Genomic DNA, 26681 nt, shown 5'->3' on the forward strand with positions numbered 1-26681 from the left:
ATTGCCAAATTCAGACTGAAATTGAAGAAAGTAGGGAAAACCACTAGACCATTCAGATATGACCTAAATCAAATCCCTTATGATTATACAGTGGAAGTAAGAAATAGATTTAAGGGTCTAGATCTGATAGATAGAGTGACTGATGAACTCTGGACGGAGGTTCGTGACATTGTACAGGAGACAGGAACCAAGATCATCCCCATGGAAAAGAAATGCAAAAAAGCAAAATGGCTGCCTGAGGAGGCCTTACAAATAGCTGTGAAAAGAAGAGAAGCGAAAAGCAAAGGAGAAAAGGAAAGATATAAGCATCTGAATGCAGAGTTCCAAAGAATAGCAAGGAGAGATTAGAAAGCCTTCCATTTGTGTTACTTGGAACTAAAGGGGGAAAAAAGGATGCAAGAATAACCTTTAAAAAAAGAAACCTCATAACTACTGGGAATGCTCCCTCTGCCAAACTTTAATTCATAAGCTTCCTAAGGGTTCATCAAGAATAAATAGTAAAGCCTTGGTCATCTGAGCAAGCAACTTTAATGTATTCCTACTGTTCTTTGTAAGCTAGTAAATATATATTGGTGGGGCTTCTGCCTGCCAGTGCGGGAGAACTAAGAGAAGTCGGTTCAATCTCTGGGTTGGGAAGATCCCCTGGAGGAGGAAATGGCAACCCATTCCAGTATTCTTGCCTGGAAAATCCCATGGACAAGAGGAGCCTGGCGGGCTACAGTCCATAGTGTCACAAAGAGTCAGACACAACTACAGTGACTTAACACAGCACAAGTTTATACTGTAATACCCAATTCATAACTGAGTTTTTTAAAGAGAAGCAATGAGAGCTCTAGTATTGCTTGTTTACATGCTTGTGTACGTATATACGTATGAGATAGCTGTACCTCTGGAAAGTGTTGTCAAAATTAAATTTACAAAGAGCTCTATTTAATTGACTTAATAGTAGGTGCTTACAAATTAAATATAAAAGAAGCTAGACAAAATGAAGTTCAAGTTCCTGTGAACAGGGAAATATTCTATTAAGTTAATACCTGACATTAAGATTAGTTTGTTGATCTAATTAATATAGGCATGTCTTTAGAATCATCAAGATAAATATAATACTTTTACTGCACCTAGGTTTAATAGAATTTCTATAAAGTCTTATTATATCTGTTGCAAATACCTGTCAGCAAGAAAAATAACTTGGTATGATGAAATTTTTGACTGAATTAAATGCAATTGAGATAAGAGCTTTTAGGTAAACTTTATAGGAATACTTATGCTCTGAAAATTATCTAAAATAGTTGCTCCAGATTTTGGTAACAATTACTTGCCTCCTGATCTTCACTAGAAATTAAGATTTTTAATATTTGAGGATTCAAATTTAAATATGTAATTAAAACTACTAAAAATAATAAAGGAAACATTTTACTACAGTGGAAAAATGAGATAAATGTTTTGAGTGAAAAAAGGAGTTTTATGCATGGTTGGGCTGAGATTAGTTTAAACTTAATTGATCTAATGGAGTTTCTTATTGAAAGTTTGGAATTCCCTGTCATTTGAGTGGTTAGGCACCTTCACTGCCAGGGCCCAGGTTCCATTCCTGGTCCAGGAACTAAAATCCGACAAGGAACATGGCGCAACGAAAAAAAAAAAGAAGTTGAATGAGTAGCTGCCATGGGGTCCACACTATGCATGCTACCACTGCCTCCCACACCAGGTCCAGAAAAGGGCCAAGGGGTTGGGGTGGGAGTGGGAAAGTGTCTGGAGAGGGCCTGGCATATGTGCCTTAGCGGAGTAGCCCTGGACCCCCAGGGAACATGGGTGTGCTCCTGGCCAGACCGTGCCCGGGCCTCATCCAGGACATGGTCCAGCTCCTGCAGAGTGGTGGGATCAAGACAGTGGTCAACCTGGTTTCTGCAGACCTGGAGGAGGTAGCCCAGAAATGTGGCTTGTCTTAAAGGTCTTGGTCACCCTGAGGTGTGTGCAGCTAGCTCAGCTCTCAGCTTTCCCCTTCAGTGGTGCTGATCTGTACAAGGAACTGACGACCTCCACTACCATCCTGTCCATTGGCATTGGAAGCCTGGACAAACTGCTTGATGCTTATCTCTATACTGGAGAAGTGACTGGAATCACAGGAGGCCCAGGTAGCAGTAAAACCCAGGTATGTCTTTGGGTGGCTGCAAACGTAGCCCATGGCCTGCAACAGAATATCCTATACATCGATTCCAATGGCAGCCTCACAGCCTCCCGCCTCCTCTAGCTACTTCAGGCCAGAACCCCGGATCAGGAAGAGCAGGCAGGAGCTCTCCAGAGGATCCAGGTGGAGCCTGCATTTGATATCTTCCAGAGGCCTAAGGTGCCGTAGGACCTTCCAGGTGCTGTGATTCAGCAGGCAAGCACTTCTTCAGGGACTCTGAAGGTGGTGGTTGCGGACTCCATCCCTGTGGTGCTCATCCCACTTCTGGGAGGTTCACAGAGGGAATGCTTGGCCTTGACGCTGCAGCTGGCCCAAGAGCTGAAGGCCATGGCCCAGGACCTCAGCATGGCAGTGGCGGTGACCAGCCACCTGACCTCAGACAGGGACAGCAGGCAGCTCAAACCTGCCCTCAAATGCTCCTGGAGCTTTGTGCCCAGCACCCGGCTTCTCCTAGACATTGACCAAGGTGCAGGAGCCTCAGGCTGCCGGCGCCTGGCGTGTCTGACCACATCTCCTCGTCTGCCAACAGGTTTCCAAGAAAGAGTGAACACTGGGACCTGCGGGGCACCAGAGGAGAGCCTAGCATTACAGGGAGATCACACATGACTGAGATGCTGATTGGAAAAGAGAGAGGTATCAAGGCTGTCAAGTCCCCTGTGCAGTGCTGTTCATTGCCAGCAGCCCATGGGGCTGCAGAGAAGCTCTCAGGCTGGGCAGCCAACTCAGTCCTTAGCTCCTCTCTCCAGAAACAGCGTAATTGGCAAGAGAGGATGCTACATATCAATATATCTATCAGTTCAGTTCAGTTGCCCAGTCGTGTCCGACTCTCTGCTACCCCATGAATCACAGCACGCCGGGCCTCCCTGTCCATCACCAACTCCCCAAGTTCACTCAAACTCATGTCCATCGAGTCGGTGATGCCATCCAGCCATCTCATTCTCTGTCGTCCCCGTCTCCTCCCACCCCCAATCCCTCCCAGCATCAGACTCTTTTCCAGTGAGTCAACTCGTCGCATGAGGTGGCCAAAGTATTGGAGTTTCAGCTTTATCATCAGTCCTTCCAATGAACACCCAGGACTGATCTCCTTTATAGCTATAGGTAAAACTAGGATTGGCTTGTATGTTAAACTACATGGAAAGCATTGTCAAATGAGTGATAAGCCTCTTCAGATTATACATCATGAATAAATGATATTAATACAGCCATTGTAGAAATTATATAAAGTTTCTGAAATTTGGATACGTCCTACTATAATGTTACAATCTTTGCTGTTATGTTAAAATGTCAAATGTCATAACAGCGGGGATAAGCTTCTTTGTCAGGAAGCATTGTGATCAGATTTTTAACTTTGCCTTTCTAAGAACTTTATCATTCATAGACAGCTAAGCTGATCTTTGCAGAAATGCCACATCTTCAGGAAGAGTCATAGAAAGGAAATTTTGAGGACAGGTGTCTGATGACTTTTAAATCATACTGCTAAACTAGGTAAGATATTTTAAAAGTCTAATGGAAACTCCAATTTCATAAAACTGTCAATAAAAAGGATTAATGGATAAGACTGAGTAAACTGATGAATATGGTTATAATTTTCTGGTTTTGCTTGAAATATCACTAACCTTTAATCTGTGTTTTCACAGATGTAAGGAGACCTTTCCCATTAAGTATAGTTATAACACAGTCAGAAAGTTGAAATTAATAGATATGTATAAGAACTGGTCGAAAGAGTCAGACACGACTAAGTGATTGAGCACAGGACAGCAGCATGGAAACTGGAGCCAAGAGCCAAAGTCCAGCTACAAATGACATAACACCTGGACTAAGGGGTTCATCAGGAGATAAAGACAGAAGGAGAACTGTGGTATTTACAAAAGATTCTAAGGAATATTCCCTGTCCACAACTAATCGATTCCTTTCCACAATCACCCCTCATCACCCCTGTTCAGTAAAAGTATTGTCACCCCTTTCCCACAAGACTGGATGGACATTGACAGTGGGGAACTGTGATAGGGAATAACAAATCTGACTCCATATTAGATCTGTTTCTTTTACTTTAACCTTTGTATTCTGTTGCATTTGCTACAAGTTGATCACTAAAGGGATGTTGCCTATAGCTTAAAGTATACATAATGGCCCATCTCAGGGAACCTTGCCCCCATTCTTGAATATTAAATTAAAATACCTTTGTCCAGCTCACAGGGAAGATCCTGACCCAGGCCACCTGTGAAAGGCTGTAGGAAAGAAGGAATTAAAATTTCCCCTCCTGAGTCTGGTTGAGACTAGGAGATATTTACAACAACTAATGAGCTGTTTTACAGAATTGTTGTTTCTTACATTAACAAATATGTAACTGAGACTCTGATAAAATGGTGAGATATAGTTCCATTTGAGAACAATGGTTGTAAGAGTGTAATTCTAGATATGCAAAGAAGCACCAAGAGGGAATATTTTCCTGGACCAAAGGAAACTAGCAAGATAGGTGGTCCAGGGACTTTTGGCTACTGTTAATAAGGCCTTGTCCAGTAATAGCACATTGAGTGGCCCATAAGTGAAATCTTTGCCAACCTGGGGATGAGCATTCCTAGCATTATGGGACGAAATGGTCATGAAATGCACCCCCCAAACCATGGGCAAATTTATGACCATAAAGAGGCCCTGACAATTAAAAATTGGCATTTGCTATCTACCTCTGTGAGGATTAAATCTTGAGCCACTGCTGCTGCTAACCTTCAGTATCCCCTGAAAGGAGTTCAGAGTGGAGATTAGGAATGAGGCATCTGTGATCTGGGAAAAAACTGGCAGAACAGGCCTTCAGATAGATACATTTAGATTTTATGAGCCCAAATCCTTATATTTTCTCCTATCTAGAAAAGCACTAAAATCATTCATCACAACATCTGCTTTGGCCATTGAGGAAAGAAATGCATTTTGAAGTACAAATGGAGTGGCTGTTCTCAAAGCAGTGTCTGATGGTGAAAGCGAACAGGACCCTGTGGGGACCTCTGCCAGGTTTACAGTTAACCTCCTTCTCTGAACCTTTACTCCTTTTTCTTGTTCAAAACTTGTTCTCAAGATTGAGGAGTAGCAAAGAAAACAGGACAACATGTACAGTAGGAAGGAAGTGAAGTTGAATAGACAAAATAATAGATGCCCACTGTAGCATTCTATTAATAGTCCATTGTGGGATCACTGAAGGGGACGAAGGGGAATGGACCTTTCTTTAATTGGGCTTTTCTTATGTATCAGGCACAGTGCTAAGCATTTTTCATTTTTCATACATAATTCCCTTTAATTGCCACAATAACTCTATGAGGCAGGTGTTAATTTTAGATTCTGGAGTTGAGATTCAGAGAGGTTTAGTGATTTGTCCACATTTGCACAGCTAGTAAGTTGAAGAATGAAACCAAGAGCATTTTGATTCCAGAGCCTATCATAGTGACTACCATCCTATATTTCCTCCCATTCAGCTAACAAGATGCGTTGCCTTATGTTTCAGAAAAAAATAATCTCTGGAGTTTGGGTCAAGAATACATGCAATCTATTAATACTCAACTTATGAATATAAAATTTCTCTTTGAATCAAGGACAAATAGGCTGATACATTCTTCAGTATAAGGACTGGATTTTGTCCCGTTTTATTTTCTTATTAACATCTCATCTACTGCCTCGGACATAGGGTATAGTAAAAGACTTTCTAACTACACCTCAAAATGCTGATGCAATAAAAGATGGATAAATTCAACATTAAAATATAATTTTTTTGCACAGCAGAAAACAATGTAGGTAAAGTCAAAGGACAAGTGGCAAGCTGAGAAAAAGTATGAGCAACATATTTCAGATAAAGTGCTAAAATTTCTAATATGCAAAGAACTTTTGTAATTGAGCTTCAGTTCAGTTCAGTCGCTCAGTCATGTCCGACTCTTTGCAACGCCATGAATCACAGCACGCCAGGCCTTCCTGTCCATCACCAACTCCCGGAGTTCACTCAAACTCATGTCCACAGAGTCAGTGATGCCATCAAGCCATCTCATTCTCTGTCGTCCCCTTCTCCTCCTGCCCCCAATCCCTCCCAGCATGAGTCTTTTCCAATGAGTCAACTCTTCACATGAGGTGGCCAAAGTATTGGAGCTTCAGCTTCAGCATCAGTCCTTCCAATGAACACCCAGGATTGATCTCCTTTAGAATGGACTGGTTGGATCTCCTTGCAGTCCAACGGACTCTCAAGAGTCTTCTCCAGCACCACAGTTCAAAAGCATCAATTCTTCGGCGATCAGCTTTCTTCACAGTCCAACTCTCACATCCATACATGACCACGGGAAAACCATAGCCTTGACTAGACGGACCTTGGTTGGCAAAGTAATGTCTCTGCTTTTTAATATGCTATCTAGGTTGGTCATAACTTTCCTTCCAAGGATTAAGCTTAGAAAGACCAATAATCCTATGAGGGGAAAATGTGCAGAAGACATGGACAGACAACTTACAGAAAGAGATGTAAAAATGACTCTTAAACTTAGGACAAGATGCTCAGCTTCACTCATAATAAAAGAAATACAAATGAAAACTCCCTGAAACACCACTCCAACCCATCAGAGTGGCAACAGTTCAAAACGCTGACACCACAATCTGTTAGTCACTTGTGGGCTCTCCGATTGCTGGAGGGAATGCAAAATTGTGTGGTCTCTATGGAGGGGGATTTGGCAACATCGAACAAAACTGTGTACGTGCTTACCCTTTGACGCACCAATGCCGCTTGTCAGAATTTACCCTGAAATACACTTCTAACAATATGAAAATACATGTGCACAAGGTTATTCATTGCAGCATGTGTCCAAGAATAGGAGACATGTCAAATAAACTATGGGCATCCACACAAAGGAATGCTATGCAGATAAACTGACATCACCAGTAAAGGACAGATGTACATTGTCTGCCTCCAGATGGGTTACCCTAAGAAGAACACGACGAGTTGACTCACTGGAAAAGAGTCTGATGCTAGGAGGGATTGGGGGTGGGAGGAGACAGGGATGACGGAGAATGAGATGGCTGGATGGCATCACCGACTTGATGGACATGAGTTTGAGTGAACTCTGGGAGTTGGTGATGGACAGGGAGGCCTGGCGTGCTGTGATTCATGGGATCGCAGAGAGTCTGACACGACTGAATGACTGAACTGAACTGAACTGAAGAAGAACACAGCATCACCTATTTAATATTCTGACTTAAAAATGCTTTAATAACATTTTCAGATTTTCATACCAATGAGTATGAGACCCTCCCTTCCCTGTGGATCCAAAAGCAGTTCCTGGAGGGCTTTGAGAGGGGCATCTTGTTTGTATTCATATGTGAAACAGAACTTATTTTTTCTGCAGTCTTCCCCCATCTCAATAAAAAGCAATTCCAAGCTTCCAGTTGTTCAGACCCAAAGATTTTATGCCTCAAGTTTCAATACCCACTTCTTGATAAACCATAACAAAAACCTGAAACTGGAGTTACCTTTTCGCATCAATATTTGACTTGGAGACCCTCTGCTCAGAGCTCAGGTTTGGGGGAAAGAGGAGAAAGATCTGACAATAGGCAGATAACAGCTACTTCAAACCAAATATTGGCACTTTCAATACAGTATAGCTGGTACCCCTTAAAAAGATCATGTTATCATAATAAATTGAGTATTAGTTTAAGGAAATCCCTCATTTATTTCTCAGTGATATCTATAGCACCAGAAGCTCATTGGGTGAGGCAGAGAACTTCAAAGAGCAGGTATCACAGTGATAGAGTCCACACTTCCCCTTACCTTCCACTGGCAGCAATCAGTTACATGGCCCCACCCAGTTGCAAGGGAGGCTGGGAAATGTAGTCTAGCTGTGTGCCCAGGAGAAGGGAAGTGGTTTGGTGAACAACTAGCCAGTCTCTACCTTCTTGGTGATATTAGATTTCAGATAATGTCTGTATATATGTCTATATAATATAATAGATCATAAATAATGTCTTCCCTCCACATACTGATTCACTTATATGAATCTACAATTATCAAATATTATGTATACTTGGCAAATTATGATGAATTGGTTTATTTTTAATTTATTAAATGGATGACCTACACGAAAATCCTGACAGTGTAGAAAACCCATTAAGGACAGTAAGGATGCCAAATCTTAAGTAACGTTGCAGTCAAGCCATATCAAGCCGTTTCTCAGAAATTTTCCCTGGTGATAGCAATGGAGAAACTCCAAAAAGAAAGCTGGTGCCTATAGTGAGGAATAAAATTAAGTGTTGCTGAAGCATTTCTCAAGTGGTAGCTGATAACAACTGCACACCAGCTGTTCCCATTACAACACCTTTCCATAAAGGCCCAGATTTCAGCTTTTGTCATTTTTTTTTTTACCCTTTTCTCTCTATAATGGAATTTGTATATTTCACTTATATGGAGGTTCAAAAGTGAGCAAAGTAAGAAGGGATGCTCAGATTGGAAAACATAACTGTTTAAAAAACTGAAAAGAAAAAGTAGGAGTAACAGAACTGTAGCCAGGGCGGGCATGATAGAAACAGCATGTGGTCACGTGATTTTGCCATTGCCCATTTTCTCTCTTTGAGCTTCCATTCTGGTCTTTTTCAAATTACATTCATTTACTCAGCAGGTTCCTGACCCTGCTGGAAAGTCTTAAATCAGAGATCCTGACTTAATTGCTCTGGGGGCTGGAGTCTTAGGCTTTGAAATTGTTCAAAAGCTTCCCTAGTGATTCTCCTGTACAGCAGAATTGAGAACTACTGATTTCCTCTGTGCATTGCCTTTTGTTTGGCTAATTTGGGTATTTGACCATACCTCTGATGGAAATGACTCAGATGAAATTGAAAATCCATACATTTAAAACATGTAAAGAAAAATACACCTACCCACCATACATTTAAAACATGTAAAGAAAAATACACCTACCCAGGGCATGGTTAGAGTTATGACCTGTGCTAAAAGTAACCTCTGAGCAGCCAAAAATAGCGATCACAAAGTACCTGCCCTGAAGTTCAGCTGTTCTCTTCTCACAGGAGGCTCCAAAGGCCAAGATATTTCTAAATTATCTGCTTTCCTCAGTTATGTCCTTGAACAACTTTGTGCAAAGATGGCACGGAGCTTATCACCAGTTGTAGTGACTTGGGTATCTGATCAAGTAGGCAACTTGAGTATCTCCTGACCTCATCAGTGAAATTTAGCTGGTTCTTTGCAAGCCCAAGCAGACAGGTGGTCACTGGCATTGGTATGACTATTCCTTTTTTTTTTTTGACTGTGATGCCCGGCATGTGGGATCTTAGTTCCCCGACCAGGGATTGAACCCACGCCCTTGTCAGTGGAAGTGCAGAGTCCTAAACACAAGACCGCCAGGGAATTCCCAGGATGACTATTCCAAATGCCATTATTTGTGAAGGCTGTTCCACAAGTGTGGCGGTTGTCCTAAGACTTTGTCAACTCTGATTGAACAACATTCATATAAACAGGGTTGCTCCAAAATATCAATAGTGCTGAAATGACAGCAGCAGCAGCAGCTGAGGCTGAAAAGCCTCGATTAAAAGCAACCATGTCCACAGAGGCCAAAGGAAAGAACCATTTGGGGGAACTTTAACTATATAGATCAATTGCTCTCGATCACTGAGCATGGTTTTGCCTTCCAGGGATATTTGTTTGTTGTTATCTGCAAACATCATTTTTGTTTGTTACAATGTCACAATGGGGTGAGGGCTGCTCCTGGCATCTAATGGGTACAGGCCAGGCATGCTGCTAAACCTCCTACAATGCACCACACAGCCCCCTCTCAACAAAGAGTGATCCAGCTCCCAATGTTACGGTGCCAAGCGGGGAGAAGACCTGCCCTAAGATCACTTCTGTTGTGGCTGTTGGAGCCGCTGGTTTTGCCACCATCACTTGGCTTTTTGCTTTTGCTCTTACCCTTCGTGTCTGCCCTTGTATGGCCAACCCAGTTTGGACTGTCTAGACCTGATACAGCTTTGGCATAGCAATAGGGTGGCTATGAGGAGGGAACCTTGGCACAGAACTCAGCCCCTAGAATAGATCAACACTGGGGAACAGGCCAGTTAACATCAAAGGTTTAGCCAGGCTTGGGAGAGACAAGTCACAGTCACAATTCAAGCTGACAGTCAGCTCAAATGACCCTGCAAAAGACATTTTGTCCTGCCAGGCATGGGAAGAGAGTGAGTGGGAATCTGGGGCAGTAGAGACTTTTACTGTAAAATCAGGCCGTTTCCGTAAAGTCAGGCAATAGGGAAGACGGCTCCAGCTAGCAAGGTGGGGACTGGGCGAGATCCTGGGGTGAGGCACCTTGCCACATTGAGCCAGAACCCCAGGGAGAGGAAGGAACCCGGATATTTTGCAAGCCAGCTGAGGGAGGATTTGAGACCGAGACTACAGCACAGCTACAATGCAGGGCAGGTGGGAATTTGGGGCTCGCTGCAGAGAAAGAATGATGGATGTTCATTAACAGAGTGGGAATGCCATGAGGGAGGGCAGGTGGGGATGTGGAAACCGCTGCCAAGCCCAGCGGTGAGCAGCGGGACACTGTAGCTGAGGACTGAAAAATAGGAGTCCTGACTCCATAACAAAGAGCAAGTCTCCTTTCCCCAATGGCACACACGCATGTACAGGCACGCCTGGACACACTCACGTTTACGTAGACACACGTGCACAGCACTGCCCGTCTCCAACACCATGGTAGGGGGTGTTGAGACAGCTCTTGCCTGCACAGAGGAGTGGTTTGCTTCTCGCTGAAGCAAAAGTTGCTTAGTGAATAGAGCACAAATAAAGCAATTGAGATCAACCATGTAATTAATCATTTGTTTGTACTTTTCTGTTGTAAATAGCATTGACTTCATTTCAAATTACATTTCTCTATAAAGAATCTGCCAGCCAATGCAGGAGACCAACAGACATGGGTTGAATCCCTGGGTCGGGAAGATCCCCTGGAGGAGGGCATGGCACCTCACTCCAGTATTCTTGCCTGGAGAATCCCCATGGGCAGTGGAGCCTGGCAGGCTACAGTCCATGGGGGTCACAAAGAGTCAGACACAACTGAGCGACTGAGCACACATACCATTTTAAACACAACATATTCCTTATAGAAGATCTGGAACCTACAAAAGAATCAAAAGACAAGGAAAATATCTGCATTTTCATGATTTATCTACTCATATCTCTATTAATGCTTCTATTAATATCCTTCTAGTCTGTTTTTTCATTATGAGGATTCTATTCCTTTTCAGAGAAAATACTTTTCTCTCTGTAGCTTTGTATCCTAACATTAGGATAAAATAATTTCCCTTGCTACTGAAAACTCTATATGATTATTTTTTGTGACACTTCTGGTTTTGTCCGATCATAAAGCCAACCCATGCTCACTGTCAAAAATTTGGGAAATACAGAAAAACTGAAAAACATTTATATAATCTGTAATTCCACATTCCAGGGATAATCACTCTTGAGATGATGATGGGTTTTTCCTGATTCTTTTTTTGCTATAATTTATTCCGATGGTTGTTAACCGATATTCACCTTATAAGCTGTTTGACATTTACTAACATTTCAGGCAAATATCATCTCCCTGAATTTTTCCATGGCTAGGGCCTTGTCTCATTTGAATCCGTAATAAAATGCCTGCCAATGCAGGAGTCACAAGAGACACAGTTTTGATCCCCGGGTCAGGAAGATCCCCTGGAGGAGGAAATGGCAACCCTCTCCAGAATTCTTGGCTGGGAAATCCCACGGACAGAGGAGTGTGGTGAGCTACAGTCTACTGGGTCTCAAAGAGGTGGACATGACTGAGCAACTAAACAACCACAGCAACATGCATTGTCAGTTTGGAATTTTAGGTCACTTTGGACTCCTCCAGCTGATAGCCACCTACCCAAGAAGTAGCGAATAGGGAAGCCTGCCTTTCCTGTTCATCACTGCTTTTGCAGATAATATTTTTTCTCATTCTTCTTAGTGGAAATATTTTGTGATATATTACATTTGGTGGCATAAATAAAACTATTCAAAATACTGAGAATCCAGAGCTCAAATCTCATTAGGGGTTTTGGTGATCCTTGTTTTGCATAATCCAAACCTTACTTTCTACATACAAATCCATGTACAAATAAGAATTTTTGTTCCAGCAAATCTGAGGTTTTTGTCTCTCAAACTGCTAGTAGGAGATATTTAGCAGTAACACAATGTGTTGGGAGGAAAAATCAACTTAAAGTCAGAAGGCCAGAGTTTGACTTGACTTTGGATACACAACCTTGGAAACTTAGCAAATTGTTTATCTTCCCTGAGCCTCAGTTTTCTTCTCTGTAAAATGGGGCTACTAGCTGCTGCACAGAGGATTAACTGAAACAACAAATACAAACAACAGTGTCTGGCAGAGAAACCCCTTTATTAGATGCTGGCAGTGAGCCAAGCAAACTGCTACATCACAGGCTGGCAAACTATAGTCCAAGGACTGAGTCTGGCATATTGCTAGTTTTTATAAATAAAGTTTTATTGAAATACAACCAAACTGATTCACTCATGTATTGTCTGTGGCTTTTGTGCTGTGCTCTAAGAGTTGAATAGTTGTCAACTCTTAGGACAATAGCTGTAGGACCCGAGATGCCTAAAATATTTACTATTTTGTTCTTTACAAAAAAAATTCTTCCAACACCTGTGTTAAATGCCTCCCCCAAAGCCAGGAAGTGGATTCTGTTGTCTTACTGTTTCACAGGTGAGGAAACTAAAACATAAAGAGTTTAAGGACCATCCCAATGACAACGGCTCTTACGGAGTCAGATCTTAATCCCAAGTCTGTCTGAATTTGAAGCTTGTGAGCTGAGTAAGCTCACTATAATTCCTCTTCAAAAGAAAACTGAGTTAGATCTGAACTCTTGTGATCTTGACTTATACTTCTGTCATAAAAGCACCGTTTCAACCTCCTATAATGGTTGGGCGTTGAAAACAGGCATCGATATCTTTCACATTGATCCCAGCATGCTATAGCCCGATGTTCAGTTACAAGAAGCAATAACAAAAACTGCCTATCTGTGAGGGATCCTGTGGGTCAGGCTGAGGCACTTGCAGGAACTTAGGGAAATGGGGCATCAAGGACTTTTGAAGAGCAGGGCTTGTGGTTTTATATCCCAGTCCCTCTTGATGGTTTCCGATATGTCAGTGAAAGGGGCAGCACAGAGTAAACGTGCTGCCATGTGGAGAGAATACCGAAAACATTCAGAGAATTGGGACATAATAGATTTGCTGGCTACTAATTTGTGATGATGTCAGGAGCAATATTGTATAGGAACCTGGAATGTTAGGTTGGAGAAGACTCTTGAGAGTCCCTTGGACTGCAAGGAGATCCAGCCAGTCCATCCTAAAGGAGATCAGTCCTGAATATTCATTGGAAGGACTGATGTTGAAGCTGAAGCTCCAATACTTTGGCCACCTGATGTTAAGAACTGACTCATGAGAAAAGTCCCTGGTGCTGGGAAAGATTGAGGGCAGGAGGAGATGGGGGTGACAGAGGATGAGATGGTTGGATGGCATCACCGACTCAGTGGATGTGAGTTTGAGCAAACTCGAGAAGATGATGAAGGACAGGGAAGCCTGCCCTGCTGCAGTTCTTGGAGTCACAAAGAGTCAGACACGACTGAGTGACTGAACAAGTCCAGTTCAGTTCAGTCGCGTCACAGCACGCCAGGCCTCCCTGTCCATCACCAACTCCTGGAGTTCACTCAAACTCATGTCCATAGAGTCGGCGATGCCATCGAGCCATCTCATTCTCTGTCGTCTCCTTCTCCTCCCGCCCCCAACCTTTCCCAGCATCAGAGTCTTTTCCAGTGAGTCAACTCTTTGCATGAGGTGGCCAAAGTATTGCAGTTTCAGCTTTAGCATCAGTCCTTCCAATGAACACCCAGGATGGATCTCCTTTAGAATGGACTGGTTGGATCTCCTTGCAGTCCAAGGGACTCTCAAGAGTCTTCTCCAACACCACAGTTCGAAAGCATCAATTCTTCGGCGATCAGCTTTCTTCACAGTCCAACTCTCACATCCATACATGACCACGGGAAAAACCATTGCCTTGACTAGACGGACCTTGGTTGGCAAAGTAATGTCTCCGCTTTTTAATATGCTATCTAGGTTGGTCATAACTTTCCTACCAAGGAGTAAGCGTCTTTTAATTTCATGGCTGCAATCAGCATCTGCAGTGATTTTGGAGCCCCCAAAAATAAAGTCTGACACTGTTTCCACTGTTTTTCCATCTATTTCCCATGAAGTGATGGGACCAGATGCCATGATCTTTGTTTTCTGAATGTTGAGCTTCAAGCCAACCTTTTCACTCTCCTCTTTCACTGTCATCAAGAGGCTTTTGAGTTCCTCTTCACTTTCTGCCATAAGGGTGGTGTCATCTGCATATCTGAGGTTATTGATATTTCTCCAGAAGGTCCCATTTTTTAAAGGATGTAGTTACAGGAAGTGTCCACAAGGCAGCAGCATTTCGTACTGCCCCACTGTGTCTAGATGAGAAACCAGAGGTTAGGGAAAGTCATGTTCCTAGTTTGTGAATTCTAGTGTACTATGCCTCTTGAGAAACCTGTATGCAGGTCAGGAAGCAACAGTTAGAACTGGACATGGAACAACAGATTGGTTCCAAATAGGAAAAGGAGTATGTCAAGGCTGTATATTGTCACCCCGCTTATTTAACTTATATGCAGAGTATATCATGAGAAACTCTGGGCTGGAGAAGTACAAGCTAGAATCAAGATTGCCAGGAGAAATATCAATAACCTCAGAGATGCAGATGACACCACCCTTATGGCAGAAAGTGCAGAAGAACTAAAGAACCTTTTGATGAAACTGAAAGAGGAGAGTGAAAAAGTTGGCTTCAAGCTCAACATTCAGAAAACTAAGATCATGGCATCCGGTCCCATCACTTCATGGCAAATAGATGGGGAAACAGTGGAAACAGTGGCTGACTTTATTTGGGGGGGCTCCAAAATCACTGCAGATGCTGATTGCAGCCAGAAAATTAAAAGACACTTACTCCTTGGAAGGAAAGTTATGACCAACCTAGACAGCATATTAAAAAGCAGAGACATTACTTTGTCAACAAAGGTCTGTCTAGTCAAGGCTATGGTTTTTCCAGTGGTCATGTATGGATGTGAGAGTTGGACTATAAAGCAAGCTGAGTGCCAAAGAATTGATACTTTTGAACTGTGGTGTTAGAGAAGACTCTTGAGAGTCCCTTGGACTGCAAGGAGATCCAACCAGTCCATCCTAAAGGAGACCAGTCCTGGGTGTTCATTGGAAGGACTGATGCTGAGGCTGAAACTCCAATACTTTGGCCACTTGATGCAGAGAACTGACTCACTGGAAAAGACTCTGTTGCTGAGAAAGATTGAGGGCAGGAGGAGAAAGGAACGACAGAGGATGAAATGGTTGGATGGCATCACCGACTCAATGGGCATGGGTTTGGGTGGACTCCAGGAGTTGGTGATGGACAGGGAGGCCTGGCGGTGCTGCAGTCCATGGAGTCGCAAACAGTCTGACACGACTGAGCGACTGAACTGAACTGAATGCCAAGATAAACATCCAAGGGCTAGGGTCTCATTACTTGCATTTCAATATTGTATTGGCATATAGTGGGTTTAATATGATGAGCTTATTTTAGCCACACAGCATCTTGATTGAGGTATATATGTACACAGGTACACTCCTTTGGGTTCTGTTTCCAGATCAGTTATTACAGAGTATGAGTGGGGTGGCCTTAGCTAAAGAATAGGGTTTTTATAATTCTCTATTTTCAGTATAATAGTGGATGCACCTTCATAAGGCCATCCTGATTTATCCCCCTGCCCCACAAAAAACATCCCCTTTGATCACCTTCAGTTTGTTTTCTAAGGCTGTGAGTCCCCTTCTCTTTTGTAAATGAGCATTTTTCTGTTGTTTTAGACTCCAGCTATAAATGGTATCATATGATATCTGTCCTTCTCTGTCTGACTCACCTCACTGATTTTATCAGGTGTAGGTCCTTCCATGTTGCTGCAAAAGGAATTGTCTCATTCTTTTGTGTGGCTGCATGACATTCCATTCTATAGATGCACCACATCTTCTTTTTCCATTCTGCTCTGGATGGGCACATTCATGGTTTTAATGTCCTTGCTGTTGTAAATAGTGCTGCAATGAATGTGGGGGTGCATGTGTCTTTACCAGTTATGGTTTTCTGAAGCTATCTGCTCAGGAGTGGAATTGCAAGATGATAGGGTACTCTATGGGTTTCCCTGGTGGCTCAGACAGTAAAGAATCCACCTACAATGTGGGAGACCTAAGTTCAATCCCTGGGTGGGGAAGATCCCCTGGAGGAAGGCATGGCAACCCATTCCAGTATTATTGCCTGGAGAATCCCATGGAAAGAGGAGCCTGGTGGGCTACAGTCTGTGAGGTTGCAGAGAATTTGACATGACTGAGCGACTAAGCACAGCACAAGGTACCTCTGTCTGTGCCCCGTAGTGTCTGCTATCAATTTCAGCACAGAGTGGAAGTGTTGCCTTTTACCCCCAAGCCTTGTCCCACATTTATTCCTATTATATTTTACACAATTGTCATTCTTTCTGGGGCCAGTTGATACTTGATGAAATTTGATTTGCATTTCGCTAATAACAAGCGATAAGAATCATCTTCTCATGAGCTTTTATGAAAGCAAAAGAAAGAAAAATGAAAGACCGCCCATACAATGTACATCTTTAATTGACTTCTGGAAGATCGGCCCTACATTGGATTTTTCACTGTCACCATTGCCCAGTATATTGCTTGAGGGCAGATGATTTACAGAGCCCCGTAAGCCCTCTATGTCCCTTCACATGGCATTATTTCATTCTTTTCTATGATGGAGTGATATTATATTCTTTATACAAACCCTATCTAATTAAAAAATTAATTCATCTCTGAATGGAAACATTCATGACTTTCCTGTCATGAATCATCTTCTCATTAGCATTTATTAAACAAACAAACAAAAAAACGAAGAAAGAAAGAAGGATTGCCCATACAATTTCTCTCTTTAATTGACTTCTGAAAAATCTGCCCTATTTTGATTTCTTTCATGGCACCCTTCCGCAGTATATTTCTGGAGGGCAGGTGACTTTTAGAGCCCGGCAGGCCTTTTGAATGCCCAGAAGTTCCTGTTTTAAAGATGTAATTACAGGAAGTGTCCATAAGACAGCAGCATTTCCTACTGCCCCACTCTGTCTAGATGGGAAACCAGAGGTTAGGGAAAGTTTGTTCCTGGGTTGTGGATTCTAGTGTATTGTGCGCCGATAAACACCCCAGGGCCAGGATCTCATTACTCTGCATTTCAGTATTTTATTGGCATCTTGTGGGTTTAATATGATGTCTTTATTTTAGCGGTTCAGTTCAGTTGCTCAGTCGTGTCCGACTCTGAGACCCCATGGACTGCAGCACACTAGGCTTCCCTGTCCATCACCAACTCCTGAAGCGTACTCAAACTCATGTCCATTGAATTGGTGATGCCATCCAACCATCTCATCCTCCGTCGTCCCCTTCTCCTCCTGCCTTCAATCTTTCCCAGCATCAGGGTCTTTTCAAATGAGTCAGCTCTTCACATCAGGTGGCCAAAGTATTGGAGCTTCAGCTTCAGCTTCAGCATCTGTTCTTCCAATGAATATTCAGAGGTGATTTCCTTTAGGATGGACTGGTTTGATCTCCTTGCAGTTCAAGGGACTCTCAAGAGTCTTCTCCAACACCACAGTTCAAAAGGATCAAGTGGTGGTACAAGCAGCTTGATTCAGATATATATGTACACATGTGTGCTCGGTTTGGTTCTGTTTCCAGATCAGTTATTAAAGAGTATGAAGCCTCAGCTAAAGAGTAGGTTTTTTCTGATTCTCTATTTTCAATATTGTAGTGGATGTACCTTCATACAGACTATCTTATTTATTCCCCTCCTCCCCCCCCACAACCATACCATTTGGTCACCTTCAGTTTCTTTTCAAAGGCTGTGATTTCTCTTCTCTTTTGTAAATGAGTGTATTTTATTTGTATCATTTTAGACTCCAGCTATAAGTGGTATAATATGACAAAAGTTGTTCTGTGATTTACCGCACTGACATTTATCAGGTCTAGGTCCCTCCGTGTTTCTGCAAATGGCATTATTTCATTCTTTTCTATGGCGGAGTGATATTCTATTCTACATAAGCACCAGACTCCTCTGTCCATGGGATTCCCAAGCAAGAATTCTGGAGTTACCATTCCCTTCTCCAGGTGATCTTTCCAACCCAGAGATCGAACTGGTGTCTCCTGCATTACAGGCAGATTCTTTACCGTCTCAGCCACCAGGGAAGCCCTATTTTGTGAGGACAGGTGATTTTTACAGCCCCGCAGACCTTTTGAATAAGAAGGGTCCTTAAGGTTGTGTTTTAACGATGTAGTTATAGGAAATGTCCACAAGGTGACAGCATTTCCTACTGCCCCACTTTATCTATTTGGGAAAGGAGAGGTCAGCCTGGGTTTTCCGGGTGGCTCAGACGGTAAATAATCTGCCTGCAATGCCAGAGACCTGGGTTCGATTCCTGAATTGGGAAGATCCCCTGGAGGTAGGGCAGCTGCACCCCACTCCAGTATTCCTTTCTGGAGAATTCCGGTGGACCAAGGAGCCTGGAGTCCGAAAGAGTCGGATACAACTGAGCACACACACAGAGGTTAGGGAAAGTCATATTTCTGGGTTGTGGATTCCAGTTTGTTGCACCCCGACAAATATCCAAGGGCAAGGTTCTCATTACTTGCATTTCAATATTTTGTTGGCATCTAGTGGGTTTAATATGATGTGTTTATTTTAGCGGTACAGCAATTTGATGTGGATATACATGCACACATGAGTACTCCTTTGAGTTCTGTTTCTAGATCAGTTATCAAGAGTAGGCTTTTTATGAATCTCTATTTTCAGTATTGTAGTGGGTGTACCTACATAAGGACATCCTTGTTTTCCCTCTTTCCCCTCACACCATCCCCTTTGATCACCTTAAGTTCGTGTTCTAAGGCTTTAGTCCCCTTCTCTTTTGTAAATGGGTACATTTGTACCATTTGAGACTCCAGCTATAAGTGGTATCATCTGATCTCCGTCTTTATCTGCCTGACTTACCGCACTGACTTTTCTCATGTCTGTGTCCCGCCAGGTTGCTGCAAATGGCATGGTTTTACTCTTTTGTATGGCTGACTGATATTCCATTTTATAGATGTGCCACACCTTCTCTTTATACACATCTGTTGATGGGCGTTTCGATTTCCTGGCCTCTACCCGTCAATGCAGTAAAACCTTCCCCTTTTCCAGGTTTCCTGACATTCCCAAATGCTTTGGGGCATCAAAATCTTTATCCTCCTACTCTGAGTTCAGGACTATTCATTTTCCCTAATCTGAGGTTATTTTGAATATATCAGTGAGTCCTACTCGGTTTTGGTGTGTGGCCCACCAGACCCAGCAGATGTCTTCTTGCCAGGATAATTTCTCCCTGGGGTGGGGCCCAGTGGGCCTTCAGATCAGGTGCAGCGAAGCCTGTCTTAGCCCTCAGTGGTTTTCTTTTGTCAGTGCTCACTGAAATCCTGGGTTTTGTTAGATCTAAAGGAAACAGAAAACATAATATTGAAAAACAAAATGCCCTCTGAGTTGTCAGACCACAGCGCGAGGTAAATCTCAGGTTTGCCTTTAAACCTGTCATTTTGGGGAAGTGTTTGTTGCTGTTGAAGTCATTTATTGCGGAGACAGCTCTATCGCCATGTCTGCCCCTTTAAGCCCTTTTCCCCTTGGTCCCTCTTTACTGGGCCTGAAACCCGTTCAGTTGGCACCCACTTGCCCTCTGCACTGGAGATGAGAGCTGGGCCCCACTTGGCCCCCAGGCTTTGGGGACCCACTGTTACCAGAAAAGTGAGTTACCTCTTGATCTGAGTCCAGTGAAAAACACAACCAAGCCAGAGATCAGGAGAAGGAAGAATTTATTATTACTTGTTTCAAGGAAGCAGAAAACTGGGCTTCTTTCCCAAAGCAATGTCTCCTGGAATAGCACATCTGGGAAGTTTTAAGCTAAGGGTACATGCATATTCATGAAGGTGCTTGAACAAAGGCAGAATTCAGCATAGAATTGGGGCCAAGGTGGACAAAGTCCAGGCTTTAGTTGATTGAAGTCAGAAGGGTCAATATCATCATTCCATCTGCCACCTGGGTGGGGACGTTAGTCCCTGCAGAACTCAGAGACTGGATCAGATTGTGATATGTATCCCTTGAGGAGGAACTGGAGCCTGCCAGGCTACAGTCCATGGGGCTGAAAAGAGTAGAACAGAACTTAGTGACAGAACAATTGTTTCCTGACTGCTTTCCCTTCATTCCTGCATTCCCTTACTTCCCTTAAGATCATTCATTGCTTAAATCCTGGAGAGGCTGTGGAGAAAAGGGAACCCTCTTACCCTGTAGGTGGGAATGTACATAGCACAGCCACTATGGAGAACAGTGTGGAAGTTCCTTAAAAAACTGGAAATAGAATTCCCATACGACCCAGCAATCCCACTGCTGGGCATATACACCGAGGAAACCAGAATTGAAAGAGACTCATGTACCCCAATGTTCATCACAGCGCTGTTTATAATAACTAGGACATGGAAGCAACCTAGATGTCCATCGGCAGACAAATTGATAAGAAAGCTGTGGGACATATACACAATGGAGTTCAGTTCAGTTCAGTTACTCAGCAATTAAAAAGAATACATTTGAATCAGTTCTAATGAGGTGGATGAAACTGGAGCTTATTATACAGAGTGAAGTAAGCCAGAAAGAAAAATACCAATATAGTATACTAACACATATATATGGAATTTAGAAAGATGGTAACGATGACCCTATATGCAAGACAGCAAAAGAGACACAGAGGTGAAGAACAGTCTCTTGGACTCTGTGGGAGAGGGCAAGGGTGGGATGATTTGAGAGAATAGCATCGAAACATGTATATTATCATATGTGAAATAGATCACCAGTCCAGGTTCAATGCATGAGACAGGATGCTCAGGGCTGTTACCCTGGGATGACCCTGAGGGATGGGATGGGGACAGAGGTGGGAGGGGAGTTCAGGATGGGGAACACATGTACACCCATGGCTAATTCATGTCAATGTATGGCAAAGCCCACTACAATATTGTAAAGTGATTAGCCTCCAATTAAAATAAATTAATTAATTTTTTAAAAATCATTCATTGCTGAGGACCTATTTAAGGGCAAGCATTGTGGCCAGGCTTAGATCACAAAATGGCTTAGACCAAATATGGCTCCTCTTAGGTCAAGAAAGCCTTGCCTGCTTCTCTTTCTCCAGAAAGTGAAAGTCGTTAAGCCGTGTCCGAATCTTTGTGACCCCAAGAACTATACAGTTCATGGAATTCTCCAGGCCAGAATACTGGAGTGGGTAGCCTATCCCTTCCCCAGTGGATCTTCCCAACCTAGGGATCAACTGGGATCTCCTGTGTTGCAGGCGGATTCTTTACCAGCTGAGCCACAAGGGAAGCCCCCCTTTCTCCAGGGACCCCCTATTCTATCTGCTTGTACCACTTCGAGAGCTTGTGACCAGTGCAGTCACGCAGTTGGCTATCTGCTCTATGGTCACCATCTTGAAATTCTTAATTTGCAAACAAGCAGCCCCCACATTTTGATTTTATACTGAACCCTGCAAACTATGTAGCCAGGGCCACCTTCATCCTTTGTAGAAACCTGACTCTAACTTAAGCTTCCTAGCCAAGACTTACTATATGTTATGGACTATATATGCATAAGAACCAATTTAAAAAAAATTTTTTTAATTTATTTTACTTAGTTGGCTGCTCCAGGTTTTAGCTGAGGCACGCAGAATCTTTTAATTGAAACATACAGGATCTAGTTCCGTGACCAGGGATTGAACCCGGGCCCTCTGCATTGGGAGTGCGGAATCTTAGTCTCTGGGCCACTAGAGAAGTTCCAGAAACAATTTTTAAAATAAAAAACAACAGCCACGACAACAACAAAGATGACAATTTTTAAACAGGGAAACCTTCTTCTGTGGCCGGCAGATGTCACTGTTGCTGCGTGACAAGAGAGGGTTTCTAACAGCCAGCTCATCTGAAAGAGTTTTGAATCTTCAGGGAGGCAAGTCTACAAAGAAGCTTGATGTAAAAACTCTTTATAACGTATTGCTTTTTTCCTGATGAAAATACTACCACAAACACAGGAAACTCACAATCCACTAAATATAAGTGAAAGAACTGCACAGAATAACAAGGTATTAACTGGGTTAAATAAAAAATACATAATGTAATTCAATGCCACTTCTTCAGCTAAGTGGACATATTACTTTAATACTGCCTTGTCGTTTCAAACTGGTGGTTAACACGGGATATGCGATCCTGTGCTTTATAAGAAATAAAAATTTGGTCTTGGTCCCCATTTCCAGCAGAGCGATGCTAAAACCCTTGGAATTTCCTAAGTGAGAAGAGCCCTTAAGGTGTCTTTTGTTATGTTGATAAGTAACTTCTGGAAAGGTCTGAGAGGGGAGGCGGTGTTGCAGAGGGAACCAAGCTGGGGACTGGAAGGTTGGAACTTTCAGCTCTCCCGTGACTTCCAGAGAGAGGAGAGGGGCTGGAGGTTGAATCAGTTACCAATGGCCAATGGCTTAATCAATTGTGACTAATACAATGAAGCTTCCATAGAACCCCAAAAGGATGGGGTTCGGAGAACTTCCGGTTGGTGAATACGGGGAGATTTGGGGAGAATGGGGCATTTGCAGAGGACCTGGAAGTTCTGGGCCCTTTCCCCATACCTGCCCTTGGTGTCTTTCACCTGGCTATTCCTGAGTTTGCCTGCAACCCTCCTTAGTCGCTCAGTTGTGTCCGACTCTGCAACCCCATGGACTGTAGCCCACCAGGCTCCTCTGTCCATGGGATTCTCCAGGCAAGAATACTGGATTCTTATATTGTCATTTCCTCATCCAGGGGATCTTCATGACCGGGGATCAAAGCCACGTCTCCTGCACTGGCAGGCGGATTCTTTATCACTGAGCTACCTGGGAAGCCAGTTCCTGAGCTTACATCCTTTTATATCCAATAGGTCATTTAGTAAGTAGAATATTTCTTTGAGTTCTGTGAGCCACTCCAGCAAATTAATTGAACCCAAGGAGTGGGACATGGAAACCACTGGTTTATAGCCTGTTGGTCAGAAGTACAACCTGGCCTTGCAGTTAGCATCTGAAGTGGAGGTGGGGAACCACACAATAGGAATTCTTAACCTGTGCGGTCTGAGGCTACCTCTAGCTAGATAGTGTCAGAATTGAGTTAAATTGTAGGATAACCAGCTGGTATCCGAACATCTGCTTGTTGGATGTGTTGGGAGAGCACCCCCCACCCCCCCACCCCCGGCCCGCATGCCTTGAAACTGAGTATAAGAACACCCAAAGATCTTAGTAAAGACATTTGCCCAGTGTGTTCACTTACTGTCTTGAAGGGTTGGATTTGTAGCCACAAAAAAGTATCAAAGGTCAAAGTCCAGCAAAGAGTTGATACCTTTCATTCCAGTGAGAGTGTTGGTTGCTCAGTCCTATCCATCTCTTTTGCAATCCCATGGACTGTAGCCCGCCTGGCTCCTCTGTCCATGAAATTCTCCAGGCAAGAATACTGGCATGGGGTACCATTTCCTTTCATTCCAGAGCTCGTAGCAAAAATGGCAGAATAAATCCAGGGTTTCCCTTGGATGTGTTTCCTAATTTGCTGAAAGGTCCCAGCTGAACATATATACCCTACTCAAAGTACATCAGTTCAGTTCAGTCACTCAGTCGTGTGTGACTCTTCACGACCCCATGGACTGCAGCACGCCAGGCCTCCCTGTCCCTCACCAACTCCCGGAGTCTACTCAAATTCATGTCCATTGAGTCAGTGACGCCATCCAACCATCTCATCCTCTGTCATCCCCTTTTCTTCCCGCCTTCAATCTTTCCCAGCATCTGAGTCTTTTCCAATGAGTCAGTTCTTCACATCAAGTGGCCAAAATATTGCAGTTTCAGCTTCAGCATCAGTCCTTCAATGAATATTCAGGACTAATTTCCTTTAGGATTAACTACTTTGATCTCCTTGCAGTCCAAGGGACTCTCAAGAGTCTTCTCCAACACCACAGTTCAAAAGCATCAATTCTTCAGCGCTCAGATTTCTTCACAGTCCAACTATCACATCCATACATGACCACTGGAAAAACCATAGCCTTGACTAGACGGACCTTTGTCGGCAAAGTAACGTCTCTGTTTTTTGATATGCTATCTAGGTTGGTCGTAACTTTTCTTCCAAGGAGCAAGTGTCTGTTAATTTCATGGCTGCAGTCACCACCTGCGGTGATTTTGGAGCCCCCCCAAAATAAGGTCTGTCACCGTTTCCATTGTTTCCCCATCTATTTGCCATGAAGTGATGGGACTGGATGCCATGATCTTAGTTTTCTGAATGTTGAGTTTTAAGCAACGTCATCCCTGTGGAAATAGACAGCAATGAAGTGAAATGAATCAGTTGCTAGAAGAAAGATTTGTTGCTAAGTCCAAACTCCATCTTTATGTAATAGGACCATTGTGCTCAATATTGAAATGTCACTACCACTCAGGTAACAATTCATCATAGGAAGACATTCAAATAGCCCTCACAGTCTCTCAGATCAGTTATTTTATGTGGTGAAAGATTAGAAAGCATTCTTTCTGTTTTCACCAGAATTCATTAGTGTGTACAACACTGCAAGATCAGCAAAACTGCAGTATATAAAGTAAATGCACCTGCAAATAATAATGCAATAGCAAAATGGTGATGATGCCTGGGTTTCATTAAAGCAAATGGTTAGTCCGTCATGATCCACCAGTCTGGAAAGCTAGCCCTCCAAGTTTCTGGGCTTGGACTCATTATCCATGATTCATGTGCAACAGACATGTAATTTACCATATATTGTTTTAGCAAAGCCAATTAGGCTTACAAGAGGATGTTGAGTACACAACTGTATTACATCCATGAAAGGTGGAAGGCTAATTAAACTGTGTATAACCCTACAAAATGGACTGTAGGCATCAGTATGTACCCTCAGAGTGGAGTGGTGGGGCTAAGATCTCTTCAGAGCTCTCCCATCAGTGACCATTTCTGCTCTGCATCAGTGGCCCCCTTCCACAGCCCTGCTGTGGATCATGTCTAACTCATCATCGCTCCTTCCATCCCCTTAAGTCTCAATATCTATCCAACCACAGTGTCCTTGACCTTGCCTCGTATCTAACACACCTTCTCCTTATGCTTATGAACATCCATCTGTCTTCCCCCCATCCAGCAGCCCACTCCTGGCCTGGTTTCCCTACCCAGTACAGACTACGTGGCTGGCCTTGAACCTCTTCTCATCAACACACCCAGCTTCCTCGTGCCATTGCCCGGACACCATATGCAATGGGCGAAACTCCAAACCAGATTCCTCAGCCTGCCCTGACAGTTCACCCCTGCTGAAGCTCACCCACTATCCACAGAGGGGCAGTGTGGGGCCCGCACAAAATTGGGGTTGCTCTAGCCCCATGTCCCACAGACCGATGGAAGCCTTCCTCATGATTGTCTGAGATATTTAATACCCTGCTCAATCCCCTCACTTCACAATCTGCAATATTTAATATGTGTGAAATAGTATTTAATATTTAATACTCTGCACTATCCAGTTTTGGCCAAAGAGATTGGCTCTGGGATGTTATTCTCGTGCCTGTTAGAATCACCTCCACTCTGATAGATGCTGGACACTTTCCAAACAAACGAGTCTGTGAACAATCAAGTTCCCTTTTAGGAGAACCCTAATGTGGTCTTGGAGGTATGAAGACTCAGATAGGACCCAAGTCAAGGGTCTGCTAAAATAATTCCTTTTCTATTTGCTTTTTACATTTTTCTGTTTCCTAATTTTTCTCCAGCAGATCTGCATTATTCTAGTCTAAAGGTACTACGTGAGAACTAGGTTCACATCTACCCATTAGTCCTTCCACTCTCGCGGACCTTTGTTTCTAGTTGGTAACATGAGAGGTTTGGACTCCGTGATGCTTAAATTCATTTCAGCCCTGACAAACCAGAATTCGAGGACTCTAAGGAAATGGGAGTCAAGATGGAGGAGGGGACCACTTAAAATAACAGGAACAATGTGGCCATAAATCTCTATATGTTAACGTGGAATGACCTCAAAATAAAATTTTTTTAAGGGAGAATGCAGAATACTGCATAGTTTTGGTGTACGTACAAAGAAGCTATCTTGGATGATCTGAAAGAAACTGGTTACAATAATTCCTCTGAGTTAAGGGTAGGTGCAGAACTGGGGGTCATTTTTTAAAAGTTTTTAAAAGAATATTTATTTATTTAGGCTGCTCAGGATCTTAGTTGCAGACATGTGGCATCTTCAGTTGCAGCATGTGGGATCTACTTTCCTGACCAGGG

At 43.2% G+C, this 26681-nt stretch overlaps 1 pseudogene; it reads left to right on the top strand.

The window, feature by feature from the left end:
- The first annotated feature begins 1805 nt into the window (after window positions 1-1805).
- On the top strand, window positions 1806-2835 carry LOC129535201 (DNA repair protein RAD51 homolog 4 pseudogene; annotated as a pseudogene).
- Window positions 2836-26681: the final 23846 nt, after the last annotated feature.

The sequence above is a fragment of the Moschus berezovskii genome, chromosome X (assembly GCF_049115385.1).
Source record: "Moschus berezovskii isolate FMDL1 chromosome X, NW_MosBer_1.0, whole genome shotgun sequence".
Classification (NCBI taxonomy): Eukaryota; Metazoa; Chordata; class Mammalia; order Artiodactyla; family Moschidae; genus Moschus; species Moschus berezovskii.